The sequence below is a fragment of the Zalophus californianus genome, chromosome 10, assembly GCF_009762305.2.
Source record: "Zalophus californianus isolate mZalCal1 chromosome 10, mZalCal1.pri.v2, whole genome shotgun sequence".
In the NCBI taxonomy this organism is placed as follows: Eukaryota; Metazoa; Chordata; class Mammalia; order Carnivora; family Otariidae; genus Zalophus; species Zalophus californianus.
Window position 1 is genome coordinate 67609628 of NC_045604.1, and position 16291 is coordinate 67625918.

Consider the following 16291-nt stretch of genomic DNA (forward strand, 5'->3'; position numbering starts at 1 on the left):
CCCCCTCATGCCCCCTCCCAGCCACTGTCTGCACCCACGGCCAGCCCTGTCCTGACGTCTGACCTCATTTGTGCTCCATGTAAGTGCAATGGTGCTTTTCTGGGTCTGGTTTCTTTCCCTCGCTATTCTGTGTGTGATGTGTGTGATGGTGCAGTCCCCAGCTCGATTCTCATGGGCAGCCATGCCCCGAATGTTCTGGCACGTGTCTGCCTAACCCGTGGATGCTTCTCTGGGTGTCTGGCCCAGGGTCACCTTCAGGGGCAGCTCAGCCTCTCCCTGTCCTGCAGGGCTGTCCTATGTGTCGCTCCCTCGAGGAGAGGGGAGGAGCCAGGTCCAGCTGGTTTGCAAATGCGAGGGGCTCAACGCGGCCCCTGGGCCCGAGGGTGGCCCCTGGGCCCGAGGGCGGCCCCGTGCCAAGTTCTCTCAGGGCCTCAGCGGCAGGTGAGAAGGTGATGATGCCAGGGGCCAAATTCTGGGAGGCAGCCCAGTCCTGATGCTGGAGCCTGCCAGCCTCGTCCACCTGGAAGACTAGAAAACAGAAGAGTTGATGAGGTGCCTCTGAAACACGGCGCCTGCCCTTGCGTGTGCATGTGCACGTGTGTGCGCAGTGGCGGGGGGCGGGAACCCTGGTGAGCCACACCCGCTGACGTTACAGAGCTGATGACATGATGGGTGCTGCCCGCGGGGGATGGGGAAGGGGGTTCCTGGTGCCCAGCTGCCAGCAGGGCTGGGGGTGGGCTGGGAGATAAAAGCCCCTGTGGAGGCGTGGTGAGAGGTGGTGTCTGGGTAGGTGGGAGAGAGTGGGGAGCACGCACACTTCCCCCTGAAACCACAGCACGGGCCACATCAGACTGGCGCTGCAGAGGGTCAGAGGTCCCCGGGAGAGAGATCGATTCTGATGTGTAAGAGGATATCTTGAGTTTCTCGGACCGCGAGGTTTGCACAAGGTATACCAACGTGCGGCCCGGCCCACAGCAGTGTCTGGCTGGACATGTGTGCACACACCTAGGCCCTGCCTGGAAAAGGCATATAGCCAGTTGAAATGGGTTTTCAGTGTTGAGAGGGAAAGCAGAAAGGACTGGCTCCTGAGGAAGAGCAGGGCCCTCACTTCTGGGCGATGGCGGCGGGGGCCCTGGGTGGACTACTGGGCCATCAGTAGAGGCATGGCTCCCCTCCCACCGTGGGGACAGGAAATGCAAGCCGTTGGTGCCGTGCTCCCGAGTCCTGTTCGGTGGGCCTGGCGGCCGACACCCAGCAGGACCCCGGGCGCCATCAGAGCACTGGGCTTCTCCCAGGGGTGCTCCCAGCCAGAGTGGCCTCCCGTTCCCCCTGCTGGGGAGCCACCTGCCGCACCCCTGCTGTCAGGAGCAGAGCCAGCAGCGGGGGCTGGTGGAGACCACCTTGATCCCCTGGGGGGCCCTCCCCACTCACCAGGCTACAGTGCGTGATACTGGGTCTAAGTTCTGGTCTGCTGTAGGATTGTTTCAGCCCAGGAGCGGTAAGCCCCCAGCCAGAAGGTCCAGGTTGGTTAACGCATCCTCCTCTCCCAGCAGTCTCGGTGCTGGACGGTTGGCCCTCGCCCCCGACCCCCCGGGGCTGCCGGGCGCATCTCTGGAGCCCAGCACCTGTGTGCACCTGCCGCCTGCGGCACCTCCAACTCCAGGCTACCACGCCCTGCGGCCTACTTCTCCCTCTCCTTCTGCAGTTCCCCCTGCTTGTGCACTCTCTCACTCTGTCTCTCAAATAAATAAATAAAATATTTAAAAAAAAATAATGAGCAGAGGATCAGAATAGACATTTCTCCAAAGAAGACATCCAGACGCCCAACAGGCACTTGAAAAGATGCTCAACATCAACTCATCATCAGGGAACTACAAATCAAAACCACAATGAGATATGGACTCACACCTGTCGGAATGGGTAAAATCAGCAACACAAGAAACAACAGGTGTTGGTGAGAATGCAGAGAAAGGGGAACTCTTGTGCACGGTTGGTGGGAATGCAAGCTGGGGCAGCCACTGTGGAAAACTGAAGTTTCCTCAAAAAGTTAAAAGTAGAGCTACCCTGTGATCCAATAATGGCACTTGGGGGTATTTCTCTGAGGAAAGTGAAAACACTGCTTCGAAAAGCTACCTGCACCCCATGTTCACTGTGGCTTTATTTACAATAGCCAAGACATGGAAGCAGCTGGTGTCTACGGATGGATGAATGGAGAAAACGTGATTTCATTTATGATCATGGAATACTATCCGGCCATGAGAAAGAATGGAACTCGCCATTTGCAGCAACGTGGCTGGACCTGAGGGCATCATGCTAAGTGAAGTCGGTCAGAGGAAGACAAATACCATTTGACCTCACTTGTTCGTGGAACTTAAAAAACAAAACCCCAAGCTCAGAGGCTCCGAGAAGAGATTGGTGGTCACTAGAGATGGGGTGGGGGTGAAATGGATAAAGAGGGTCAAAAAGGACCCCAGAAAAGCCTTCCCCCGCTCCCTTCTTTCTTGCTGACAGGACCCCATTTTGTTCGGGTCTCAGTTAAGTTCGCTTGGTATCAGAAGTGGAGGTCCATACCTGGTCTGAAGGGGGCCTGTGGGCCAGTTCTCGACAATGAGGTGTAAGAGGACACCTGTTGGAAGCTCTTGGATTGAAGAAAGACAAATGAGAAACATTCTACCCTGCCCTGCCCCTCATTTCTCTTGACCGTGAGGTGAGTGTGTGATCTCTGAGCAACGTCAGCCATCTTGTAGTCATGCGGGGAAGGTCAAGAGACTCTCAGACACCGCGGATCTGACGTTACTGAGTCACTGAACTAATCAGCAACCACCTTCCTCCATACTTAAAGGAAAAATAACCCCCGAAGTGTTCAAGCCACTGCTAGTCAGAGTTTCTAGTTCTGGCAGCTGAAGGGGTTCTTAACAGACAGGAGCAAGGCGGTGGCGGGGGGGTGCAGAGGAAGCCTGGGGGATGAGGGAGACTTTGTGGCCAAGGTGGCATTTGAGATCAACCTTGGAGGGTAGATGTGTGAAGGGCATCCCAGGCTGGGAGAACTGAGGAGCAAGGGCATAGAAGCTACAGAAGGCTTCTGAGTTTGGGTGATTCATGTGAAGATTGGAGCACAGATAAGAATTTCACCTCCTTAGGGCAGATACCATGGAGTGTCTGGGAAGAGTGTGTTTCGTAAGAAACGCCAAACTGTCTTCCAAAGTGGCTGCACCATTTTGCATCCCCACCAGCAAGGGCGTGCTCGCCAGCATTTGGGTGTTGCTGATGGATTTCCACCATTCTAACCGGTGTGTTGGTAAGTGGCCATTTTGACACCGGGATACTCAAAACACTCTAAAACACAAATTGTCAGGGGCGCCTGGGTGGCTCAGTTGTTAAGCGTCTGCCTTTGGCTCAGGTCATGATCCCAGGGTCCTGGGATCGAGCCCCGCATCGGGCGCCCCGCTTGGGGGGGAAGCCTGCTTCTCCCTCTCCCACTGCCCCTGCTTATGTTCCCTCTCTCACTGAGTCTCTCTCTGTCAAATAAATAAAATCTTTAAAAAAAACCCACACATATTGTCAAATATTCTTTTTCCAAAATGCAAATAATTGTTTCTTATTCTGATTAGAAAAGTAACAAGTTAGCATTGAAGGATAAGACAACACTAAAATTATAACATGTATATAAAAATATATATTTATAAAATATATAATTATATATAAAATATAAGCTATAAGTAAAATAAATATATAAATTATATAATTAAAATAATTATAATGCATACATAAAATATATATATAAAGTATACAAAATATATAAGAAATATATACATTTTTAAAAAAATTTCAGTTCTACCCCCCAGAGGTGACTATTAGTAAGGTGCTTGCTATATACTCTTCCCAGATCATATTCTGTTGCTGTTTTATTACCTTTAAAAAAAAATTACTAATATAATGTGGGCTAGTTTCTACATGTACAAATATAGACCCACATCCTCTTGTTTAATTGTGAAACATTTTGTTTTTAGGATCCTGGATAGTTATCAACTTCCTGTTGATGACCATTGGATGATCTTGTGTCCCACTGTTATAGCAGTGCTCCCCTATGGAATCAGTCAGGATTCTAGAAACACACATTAAACTTACTGAACCAAACCAGAGAAATTGTTGCTTATGCCAATGAAAGACCAAGGGAATTCTCTGGCTTGGGGCATAAGTGGCTCTAAGACTTTATTCTGTGCTTTGGATTCTCAGGCTGGCCATCTCCCTCATGGTGACAAGGTGGCTGCCTAAGTGGACAATGATCTTCTCAGAAGAAAAAGCAAGCTCCTTTTTTTTTTTTTTAATCAGTTCCTACAAAATCTCCTGAATAAAATCTCATTTATGCTGATTGACCTGGCTTGGCCATGTGCCCAACCCTGAGGCAATCGTTGTGGCCAGGAGGGAAAACCACAATGTCCTCATGAACATATTTATGTGCACAAGACACTTCCATTGCGTACAGTTGTTTCCAAGGATATGTTTCCAACATATCCAAAGAGGGTATGTTGACTCAGTACGTTTGCACGCATACCATTTTCCTCCACATGCCCAAAGGACTTGTCTCTGCCAATGCAGAGAGTGAGGATGATACTGTGTTGCTCTTTGGATTAGGATCCTGCATTAGTCAGGGTTCTCCAGAGAAATAGAACCAACTGGATGTGTGTATATACACATATATTATAGGGAATATCATATGTCGGTATATCATGTGATTACATGCTCATGTGATTACAGAGGTTGCAATCAGCAAGCTGGAGACCCAGGAGGGTTGATGATACAGTTCTGGTCTGAAGGCCAGCAGGCTCAGGACCCAAGAAGGGCTGATGTTTCAGTTCAAGTCTGAAGACAGGAAAAAACTAAAGTCCCAGCTCAAAAGCAGTCAAGCAGGAGGATTTCCCTCTTGCTCTGGGGACCTCAGCCTTTTTGTTCTGTTCAGGCTTTCAACTGATTGGGCAGAGCCCACCCGCGTTGGAAAGACAATCAGCTTTACTCAGTCTACTGATTTAAATGTTAATCTCATGCAGAAACGCCCTCACAGACGCAACCAGAAGAATATTCGACCAAATATCTGGGCACCCATGGCCTAGTCAATTTGACACGTAAAATTAACCGTCAGAGAGATGTCCTCCTGATTTTCCCTTGGTGCCAGTCCTGGCGGGCACTTTGGAAACGGGACTTTTTCTCTACTCTAAGCCAGATCGAAATGCTGACCCTTGGCTTCATCCCCCACTAGGAGGAAGGGGGACTGTGTAAGCATTTGTACCCTTCCCCACCCTGACCAGAAAGAGGTTTTGCCCCGTTTCGTTGGCAAGAGGAAGAGGTGGTGTTCAAACATCTGCTTCCGTGTCCCGTGGGTCATTCCCCAGACCCTTTGCTTTTCCAGCTCTGCCAAACTGTGCTTCTCCACAGAGGAGACCCCGTCCCCGGAGCTCTCAGGCCCGTGGGCGCCCGGTGCGGGGTAGCGGGAACGGGGTTGGGGGGCAGTGAGGACCAGCAGCGCGAGGCACCCGAGGCCAGGTGAGCAAAGACTGAGCCAGACTCAGCTCTGTCATATTCTTGGCCGCGGCTGGGCTCCGGGTCGTTTCCATTCAGTAAAGGTGCGTCCCTCCCAGGAACACCGTCCCCACACCTGCTCATCGGCCATAGCCGCTGAGGTTGGGATGCGCATCCGGGGGTGGGTCGCCGACACACTCGGCCTTCCAGGAGGACAGGTGAGGCGCGGGGCAGGGGCGTCCAGCGTGCGTGGGCCGGGCGCTGCGGGTGGCAGGTGCAGCGACGGCCCCGGCCCCGTCCTCAGCCCGCGGGGCTGGGCGGCGGCGCTCGGGCGCCCCCTGGCGGCCACCGGCCGTTCCCGTCGCTTCCCCTTCCGGCCGTGGCTTGCGCTGGGCAGGTGCTATACTCGCCCCATTTGACAGTTAAGGAAACTGAGGCTAAGGTGTGCACGGTGGAAGTGACTGAGATGGACGTGCAGTCGGCTCTTTGCACGGTCATCACCGAGTCCAGGAGAGCTGACCTCAAGATGTGTCCACGAGGTGTGTGTGGAGCTATCGTGGGCCCAGCTGACCTGACCCCTCCCGGGAGCGGTGCCGAGGCCTAGGTACACCACTTTGGGGAAGTCACCAGCAAATGGCACATCCGGACTCAGTGGCCAGGGCGGGGGAGGACTTGGGGGCAGGAAGGCCACGAGGAGGAGGGTTGGGGCTCCCAGCTTCCGAGGCCGCGGTGTCCCTGTGGTTGGGGACAGACTGCGGGAGCAAATCCCCCCTGAGCACATGACCACAGAGCTGCAGGCCTGTGGGGGGAGGACGAAGCGAGCGTGGAGGCATGTCCCCCACCCCTGGCTGAGGAGGGACAGACTCCTGACCCCAGCAGGGGAGGAGGGAGGCAGTGCCAGGCAGGCGGGGGCAGGTGTGCCTGGGAGACCTTGGTTTGGTTTGCTTGCTGCTCCCCTGCATCTCTTCAGGTGTTTTGATTGTAGTGGATACCTCTCCGTTGGGTGGACACTGAGACCGCCAGGGGTGGGGAGCCCATTCCTGCTCCTGGCACCCTGCCTGCTGGGTGCTGGGCAGTCACCCTCCCCTTGTGGAAACCGAGGCACGGGCTGCTGGAGAGGGAGCCTGGGCTTAGGTGCTCCAGGAGGCCAGGGTGAGGGCAGCAGGGCCAGGGGAGAAAAAGGGAGACGGCGGGATGAGTGGGAGGAGCCAACACTGCGCCCCAGAGGGGCGACGCGGGTGGATGTGGCCAGGCTCTCCAACCTTGCCTCCTTCTGTCACTGGCTGGAGGGGCCAACAAGATGACCTTGACTGGGGCTCCAAAGCTGGGACCAACCCTCCCTCAGGGTAGCCATCAGCTGATCCCCCTCCCGGTGCCAGGCAGCACCCTTCTTGAGAGGCTGGTGTCTGGTCGGTCACAGTGGCCTGGCCGGACCCCCGCCAGGGGTGGAGCAGGGCCTGAAGCCAGGTCTGGGCCCCACAGCCCAGGGCTCCCCCAAGAGGCCGCCCCAGCATGGGGTCTGCCCCAGGGAGGGGGCCGTAGGCTGCACGGACCTCCCAGGCCTCCCCCCACAGTCACCCAGTGCAGAGGGGTGGTCTCCCAGCCGTCTGGGCCTGGACCCCCGTAAAGACTGGGTGGAGGACTCAGGCAGTCCTGTCCCCCCTCATCTGGCGTTCGGCAGAGCCGCCTTGAAGAGGAGCCTCCATGCGATGGGCAGGAGGCAGCTTGGAGAGGAGGAGGCAGGGTGGGAAGGCCCCTGCTTTCGTCAGGGTGACAGTGTTGGACCCGAGCCTCCCACTCACCTCCAGCCTGTCCTTGCCTGCAGCCCAGGCCCAGTGTGCTGGCCGCAGGGTCGCTCTGCCCGCTGGTGTCCGTCTCCTCTTTACTGCTGTGCCCGCAGGAAGGGCCGGATGCAAGCTTGGGGGTGCGGGGGCCTCCCTCAGGATGCCCGGGTGCTCGGGCCAGGCACAGAGCTCCAGGGCCGCTGCCCCTCTGCTCCCATCCCCACTTTCCCCTGGCTCAGGGGTCCTGAGGCGGACCCAAGGTGACAGTCACTCAAACCCGGCAGTTCTCTCCTTAAAAACCACTGAAAAGAAGCCGAGTCTGGTCCTGTGTTGGTCCATTTCCGTGCGGTCGCAAAGCAGCTCAGCCTGGGGGCTTTGGTGGGGGCTTTTTCCTAGCTCTGGAGGTGGAGGCCCCCCCCCCCATGACTACTCACCTCCCAAAGTCCTTCTCATGGCATCACGGTGGGGGGTGGGATTCACCTACGAATTTGGTGGGGGGCAGACATTCTGTCCGGAGCAGTTCCGTGTCATGCTCGCCCTTGAAGCCCCGACTCAGTTGCTGGGAGGGGATGGATGTCTCCCTGATTTTTCACTCAGCTTCTGGAACGGCCCCCGCTGCTGCAGGTCCTGGAGAGGCCTGCACCCGCGCCACCCTCCAACCCGACCCCAGGAAGGGCTCGTGGGGCCAGAGGCTGCCCCGTCGGGGACCAGGGCCGCCCCACCTGCAGAGTAGGTGGCAGGAGCCGCCCCAGGTCACCCAGCAGCAGCTCTGATAGCTCGTCGGGACGCGGGAGCTCCTGAGCCCCAGTCCGGGGTCCAAAACGCCGGTTCCAAGAGCCCGCCGCCGAGCAGACTGCCTCCCAGCCTGCAGATTACCTCCTTGCTCTGAGCACGGCTGGCTGGGGCGGACGGGGAGCTCGGCAAGGGCGAGCACCTGCTGCGTGCGCTGCGCGGGGTGCTGCGAACACACGGAGACGTGCCGCACAGCGTTGCCCGGCTGAGCGCGGCCTCCCCGTCCATCCGTCCCCAGAGCACAGACTAGCCCTGCAGACAGGCGAGCGCATCTTCTGGCTACTTCGAGTCCCACTGCTTTCCTTCAGCGACACAGCTGGACAGTCTTGTTCTAGGCTTCCAGGGAGCTTTTTGCAGCCAGTCCCCAAATGCCCCAGCAAGGCACCCGCACCCGGAGGCCAGTCTGGGGCCGGGCCCCCCCACCCCCGGGTGGCACCAGCGGCTGCTTTCTTCCCGAGCCAAGGCGAGCCTGCTCCTCAGACAAGAGTGAAGGGACCCGAGAAGCCCAGGGTGTCCTGCGGTTCCCCAGCTACGTGTCCTTGTGGAGGCTCCCAGCTGAGTAAGCTGAGGGATGGGGGGTCCCCGGACAGAGGGCACAGCCTGCAGGGGTCCTCGTTCGCCAGCCGGGTCTGCATAACAGAGCACCCCCGGCGGGGTGTCTGAACCCACAGAAACGTGCCGTGTCTCGGTCGGGGGGCTGGAAGGCCGAGATCAAGCTGTGGGCAGCTTGGCTCCTACTGAGACCTCTCTCGGTGACCTGTAGACGGCCGTCCTCTGTCTGGGTCTTCATGGTCCTCCCTGCCTCCGTGTCTGTGTCACAGTCCCCGTTCCCACGAGGACACGGCCCACCCCAGTGACCTCGCCGCCCCAGGACGACCTCTTGAAATGGTCTGCGAGGAACGACTCCAGCTCAGCTCGCCTGCCATGTTCCTTACCCGTTTGTCTCCTTTCCTCCGCACACAGAGCATCTCACTTCTGACACCCCTGGTCCCAGATGTGTGGGCTTTCCCGCCAACAGGCAATGCTGTGCCACCAGGCACGTGTCCCACGACTGAACTCAGTTCTGACACTGGCGACCCAGGCATCGCGCCTTTCAGGGCTCAGTCCCATGAGACGGCCCCCCACGTCAGACCAACAACTTCTGCCGACTTGGCCACAAATCGGGGAGGTCCCATGATCTCTTCCTCGGGGAGGGGGGTTAATTTGCTGGACTCGGGGAAGCCCTTACTCGGTTGACCAGCTTATTACAGGCGGTGACGACCAGCCGGAGGAAGAGACGTGGGGGGCGAGCTCCAGCACCACCCTCCCCACGCCTCCAGAAGCTCCCCGATCCCCCGGCTCTTGGGATTTTATGGAGGCCTCATCACATAGATGTGACCGGTCACTAAGTCCATTTCCAGACCCTCTCCCTTCTCCAGAGAGAGGGGCAGGCCTGAAAGTTCCAATCTCCTAATCGTGGCTTGGTCTCCCTGTGACTGGCTCCACCTGGGAGCCTGCCCAGAGTCGCCTCGTTAGAACAAGACACCCTCCTGTCACCCAGGAAGTGGCAAGGGTTCCAGGAGCCCCGCTGGTGTCAGGAGCCGGGGGCAGAGAGACCAACGTCTGTTTGCTATAACATCGCGGACCCTGTCTCCAAATGAGGTCACGTTCCGGGGTACTGGGGGCTAGGACTTCAGAGAGGACACAAAGCAACCCCAGCTCACCCCAGCTCCGAGTTGCCATAGTTACCAGCGTCAAGCGCAAGGGAGCTCATGGTCTGGGCAGGGGCCCTGGGTCCCGCATGGAGCAGTTCCCCATGTCAGAACCCCGGCCCAGGCCATACCGTGCCCAGGGCTGTGCGATCCCCTGGGGATGTGCAGGATGCCTGAGTGCTTGGGGCAGGCGGTGGGCATGGGACCGGGAGATGGGTTCTCGCACAGAGCGAGTTCGGGTCTGTTCCTGGCCCTGAAGTCCCTCTGCAGGTGCCCAGGCAGCCCTAGACGGCGATTTGCCTTCTTTCCAGTGGGCGGGGGAGGGGGCAGGGCGGGGGGCTGCCACACCCCGTCTGCCGCCCCTGGAACTCCAACCTGCCAACGCCCCTCCTGTCTCAGGGGGCTGGGGGTGCAGAGTCCCCCTGCCTCGGGGATTCCCAATTTCGCAAATAAAAATACAACACACGCAGTTAAATTTCAGCTTCACGTTGTAGTAGAAGTGTTTCCGGGACGGTGCACACAGGACCTGCCTAGACCCACCATGGCCTTTTTCTTTGTCAGAGCAGGGGGTGGGAAAGACCTCTGAGGAATGTGCAGGCAGAGACCCGCATGGGGGGAGGTGGGGGAGGCGCGTGCCAACGGGTCATCGAGCTGCGGCCTCACATTCTGGGGTGAGCTTGTTGAAATGCACCTTCCGGGCCCTGCCTCTAGCTGAGTGGGCGTGGGGCAGACACGGGGCTCCTCTCTGAGTCTGCCGTACTCCCTCCTCCTTCTAGAATTTTCTGTGCACGGTCTTGGGCCCAGAGCTGGCAAGGTGGTCGCCTGGCACAAAGCCCTCCTGCCACTGGCCAGCCAGTAACACCTCCAGGGGTCTCAAGGGCCGCATCTGAGGAGCACACAGCTCTCCTGAGCCACGGCAAGGCGCCTGGTTTCAGTTCCGTGTGTTTCTGGAAGGAGCCAAGGAGCAGGTGCATGGTTTTGGAGAAGCACCCCCCTCCCGCCTAGCGTCCGTGCCTTCTCAGTTCCGGGCCTCCCACCCAGACTTCTGGCTCGAGCAGGTCATGGCCCAGGGCCCACAAGGTCATCCCCACCTTTGAGCGCTCGGCCCCCTTACCCTCAGGAACGGCCAGCAGGTGGAACTCAAGTCCCTTTCTTCTAGTTTGGAAGAAAAAGCAGGAGAGAGGAGGCCCAACTCGCAACAGTCCGCGGGGCCAGGGAGCTCCTTCCCCTTCTCCCTGTGTCCAGGTGGGCCAGCCAGTCCTGGCCTATGACCCCGAGGAGCCTCTTCTCAGGCCCCACAGGCCTCTGTCCACGGCACCTCCGTCCCTGGCCTCCTCCCGGCACAGAGTGGAGGGGGCCCCAGCGGCCCCGCGCTGCCCCTGTACTGTCCCCCAGGGCCGGGGACGGCTTCTTGGCAGCCCCGCCCCGCCGCGGCCCTGCCCCTCCCAGAGGCTGCACACTGTCCTCCACCCTGACACAGAATCCGGGCAGGAAATGGGTGGCTCTGCAGGCTCAGCAGGTGGTTTGCCGTCCTGGGCCAGGGGGACCTTGACCGTGCTCCCCCCCACCCCCGCCCTCCGGCGGCTTCCAGCGTTGGGACTCAATGGGAACGGCCTTGCATGAGGTCGGTGCTTATCTGACTTGCGTGCCCTGGCACCAACCGGGCCTGCAGCCCGCCCCCCGCCCCGCGCTTGCTGAGGCCTAGCGAGGTGAGCGCCAGACAGCCCTAGCGCCGCCCCCAGCAGCTGCCGTGGCCCCCAGCCTGTCACGTGCTGGGGCTTGGTTTCCTCGGGGGGGTGGGGGGTATGGTGTGGTTGAGATGAGGAAACGGGTCACCGCGGAGACTGTCCACCTTCTTCCTGCCTGTCCTCCCTGGTGACTTGTCAGGTGTGTGGGAGTGGACACATGCGGGCCGGCCGCCCAGTGCCTGACGGAGGCAGCACAGAAGAGCAGTGGAGAGATTCCTGGCCCTCCAGGTCCTGGCTGTGTGACCTTCAGTGAGTTACTGGACCTCTCCGGGCCTTGCTCCCACATCTGCAAACCGGGGGGAACGACAGTAATGCTCACCTCAGGAGGTTGTCGTGAGGACGACAGCCCAGGTGGACTTGTCTGCTCGGTGCTCAGCACATGGCAAAGGCCCAGCAGGGCCTGGAGGTGTAAGGGCTCGGATGATGCCCCCTGCCCGGGGGAAGGCAGCAGAGCTGAGCGGCCGGGCTCTGCTGGACCCTTGCCGGCACCCCAGGGCTGGGACACCGTGCTGCCTTCAAGTCTTTTCTGCCTGCTCATCCTCTTTCCAGTGAATTGCCATTTTTCGGTAAAAGTCGGGGTCCCTATTACTGCCTACCTGTGGAACCGCTCTGTGATGCTGAAATGTGAAAGCAGCAAACACCATGTCCCAAATGACACTAATCTGACTTCAAGCCTGCACCTCCCAGACGGGGGTTACCCACATTTGGTTTCTGGGGACCCCTTCCCACTCCATGGGTTCACGGGGAATCCCAGGGTCTTGGGAGGGAAGGCCTGGGCCATAGTCCTGTGCGGTCGCCGCGGCTCCTTCTGTTCCCTGAGCACTGGCCCTCCCAGGGGCTCCGAGATGCCCCCGAGGGGGATCCCCTGTTCTGCTCTCGGCACCAGGAAGCTCTGTGGACTCACCCACAGAGGGGACCCTCGCCGCGTCCCTGGGCAGTCTGGCCTTCCCTCTGGAGGAGCCAAGGCCCAGGCTCACTCCAGGCGGGGCCCCAGGACCCCGAGGGGATTCCGCTTGGGCCTGGCAACCCTGGTCGCAACAGAAAGCCACTCGCGTCCGTCCCGTCCCTGCTTCTGCCTCTGAGAGCCTGGCCGAGGAGCGCGAAGGCCTGTGTGTTGTTCTGTGGGTGGGAGAAGGGGGCGTTCCTCCCATTCTGCTCCTTACGTGCAGTGAATCTTACAGCCGTCCCGCACCGCGCACCACACACGATGCCCGAGTCGTGGGCGGGCCAGGCTGCAACCCAGGCCACGGTCCCCGGCCGCCCGCCCGCCTGCCCCTCTGCGCTGACCCAGGCACCGGAGGATCCCGCCATGCCCCCTTCGCTCGCTCAGAAAGACAACGCTTCATATTGAGTTTTCCGAGCGTTGTCCTGTCACTTTCTCGGATTTTACTCCCGGTCGCTCCCAGGCCCGCACGTTCCCTGGACCGCCCTGCTCCCGGGCTCCCGGGTCTGCTCCCGGGCCCCAGATGCCCAGACTGCCCCTGGGGGCGGCACTGTCCCTCCTCCTGTGAGCGGTTACAGAGGCGACAGGGATGAAAAGCCTTTCCCTGCTGCCCGCGCCCTCCAGGCCGCGCGTGTCCCTCGGCCCGCGAGCCGCCCCCACTGGACTCTGCTGGTCGCGCTGGGCTCTGGGGGGCACCGGCCCCTCGGGACCCGCCCCTCTGCACCACACCCCCCGGCCCCTGCCTCTGCTCACTTCCTCCTTCAGGATGCGGGGTGGACTCGCAGGCAGGGGCCGTGTCTGGACAGATGCCCAGACAAGCCTCCAGGGGCCTGTCGTTAACAAGGGGAACAAAGAAATTGCTCAGAATTTTCAGACGCGAGCGAATCCTAAGATGACGTCTTTTATTTGTCAGCAAAGAAGAAATTCCAGCGGTCAGGCTTTATTTACTTTCAGCTCAATGGAAATGGACGTTTTAATGTGAGGGGAAAACATGGGGTCCTCGTGTCTCCATCTCCTCCCGCCCTTCTCCACCCCCGGTTATGGCACAGCAACACCTTTCTTGCTGAGCAGAATGACATCCTCAGACTCTTTCTCAACCCAGTGCCTCAGGCTGCCAGTGCGAATTGGAGGGTGCTGCCTGCCATTCCGGGGCAGCTGAGCGTCCTCGGCCCTGACCACCGGGGCCAGCCACGGGTGCACGCCTGGCCCCCGCCTCCAGGCCCACTCAGCTCCAGCGGCCAACGAGGCCTGGTCCTCTCGTTCTCGCTCAGGGGTGAAAGACTGCTCACAGCAGGGGCGGCAAAACTTCTCTGCAGAAGGTCAGGCACATAGACTCGAGGTGTGCTGGCCGCGGCCGGACACAGCGCAAGGCAGGCGGGTCGACATTCCAATCAAACTTTATCAGTTCTTGCCCGCCCCCGGGCCACCATGATCCCCGGGTCTTGGTGAGGTGGGTCCCTCCATCCCTCCCACGCTCCCCTGCGCCAGAGCACGGCCGCACCTGCCCGGTCAGCCCGTCCCCGCAGCGCCCCTGGGCCCGGCCTGCTGCGTTCCCGGCTCTCCTCGGCCCAGATGGCCCACCGCGTGCTCCCTGGACTGGCGGGGGGTGGGGGGCGGGGGGCAGAGGGACCCCCGTGCAGGGTCAGGGTCCACAGGGGAGCAGGGGGCTGGCCGACACCCCCAGACATGGCTCCCCAGAGCCCAGCACCCTGTGTGGACGGTGCAGTGGGGACTACGGAGCCACAACTGGGCTTTCCTCAGGGGGTTTATTTTTAGGGGATTGCTTTATGTATCTTTGGCCAAATGGGTTTTTATGTGCTTGAATGCAGCCCCTCTGGGCCTTGGCCGCCACCCCCCCCCACCTGCCCGCCAGCCCCCAGCAGACATCCTGAGACCCGGGAGAGGGCAGGAGGGAAACCTGGACGTGAGATGAACCCGGAACCCCTCTGAGCCCCTGTCTCACAGCATAAAACCTGTGCCCTTCTTACAGAGTTTTGGGAAGAAGAAATAAAGGAGATACTCCATGGACCCAACGTGCAGGTAGTACTTACTGAGTCCTCCAGGCGCCCCAGCTGGGTCAGTGACTCCATCCTTGGGCCCCACCTCCCCTCCAGATTCTCCTCCCAGTCCTGCACCCTCGCCTGGACGCCGACCTTTGTCACTTCCTCCCTGAACAACCCCCACAGCCTCCTCACTGCCCTCTCACCCTCCTGCTCCATCCAGTCCAGCTGGAGAACACCTTAAAAAATACAACAGCTGGGGCGCCTGGGGGCTCTGTCAGTGAAGCGTCTGACTCTCGGCCCCCCCCCCCCGCAGGTCCTGATCTCAGGGTCGTGGGATTGAGCCCGGAGTTGGACTCCCCGCTCAATGCGGAGTCTGCTTGAGACTCCCTCCCTCCCTACCGCGCACACACTCTCTCTCTAAAATAGATAGGCAAATCTTTAAAAAAAAAAAAACAAAAAAACAGCTTTACTAAGCGAGATCATTCACATACCGTGTAATTCATTCATTTAAATGTATAATCAATGGCTTGTAGTATGTGGTATATTCACAGTGTGCAACCATCACCACAACCCACTTGAGAACATTTCTCTCCCCAAGAAAGAAGCCCCGTGCCCCTGACAGTCACTCCCCATTTCTGCGTCCACCCCCAGCCCCAGGCAACCACAGACCTCCTGTCTGTATGGATTCGCCTGTTCTGGAAGTTTGGTATTAATGAAATCATACAGCGTGTGGTCTTTTGCGACTGGCCTCTTTCCCTGCGCGTGATGTTTTCGAGGACCATCCACACTGTTCCATGTCATCCCGCCTCTTTCTGGCCAGTCATGCTCCATGGTTCGGAGATGTCCCATTTCCTCACGCCATTTGTCCGACGACGGACTGGACACCCAATGAGTTGTTTTTGCCTTTTGGCTGTTCTGAGTAACGCTGCTAGGAAATTCGTGGACAAGTGTTTGTACGGACATACGTTTTCATTTCTCCATATATCTAGGAGTCCTATGGTAACTGTAAGTTTAACTTTCTGAGGAACTATTTCCCAGAGCGCCTGCACCATTTCACAGTCCTCTCTGTACAGCTCGAGGGTTCCGATTTCTCCACATCCTTGTCCACAGTTGGTATTTCTCTGTCTCTGTCTCTCTTCTCTTCCTTTCTTTCTTTACTCTCTACTTAGTGGGGGTGGAGTGGTGTGGTTTTGATTCGCATTTTCCCGATGCTAATGTTGTATTTTTCCATATGCTTGTTGGCCATTGGCATATCTTCTTTGGAGAAACATCTATTCAGATCTTTTGCCCATTTTAAAATTAGATTAATTATCTCGTTACTGAATTGTAAGAGTTCTTCATGTATTTTTAAAACAAGTCTGTTAATAGATACTTGATTGGGGAAACTTTTTCCCATTCTGTGGTTTGTATTCTCACCTTCTTGATAGTGTCCTTTAATGGCCTTTAGAAGTACAAAAGTGTTTCATTCTCATGAAGTACAGTTTAGCTGTTTCTCCTTTGGTTGTTTATGCTTTTGGTATTGTCCATTGCCTAATCTGATCTCACAAAACTTATACCTATATTTCCCTCTAAGATTCATCATTCTAGCTCTTACATTTAGGTCTCTGACCCATTTGGAGCTATTTTTTGTGTATGGTGTGAGGTAGGGGCTACATGAATATCCAGTTGTCCCAGCGCCATTTCTTGCAAAGACTATTCCGTCCCTATTGAGTTGTATTGGCACGCTTGTCAAAAATCAATGGACTGGAAATGTGAGGGTGTTTTCTGGACTGAGTCTCATCCCATCGATCTATAGATAGATCTATAGATAGAT

At 57.9% G+C, this 16291-nt stretch overlaps 1 long non-coding RNA gene across 1 annotated transcript; it reads right to left on the reverse strand.

Annotated features, from left to right (window-relative positions):
* Window positions 1–10254: 10254 nt before the first annotated feature.
* On the reverse strand, window positions 10255–11242 carry LOC118356040. The gene is made up of 2 exons (XR_004819379.1): window positions 10899–11242; window positions 10255–10731 (listed from the first exon to the last, which is right to left on the reverse strand). It is a non-coding gene; the product is annotated as an uncharacterized LOC118356040 (long non-coding RNA).
* Between the last annotated feature and the right edge of the window lie 5049 nt (window positions 11243–16291).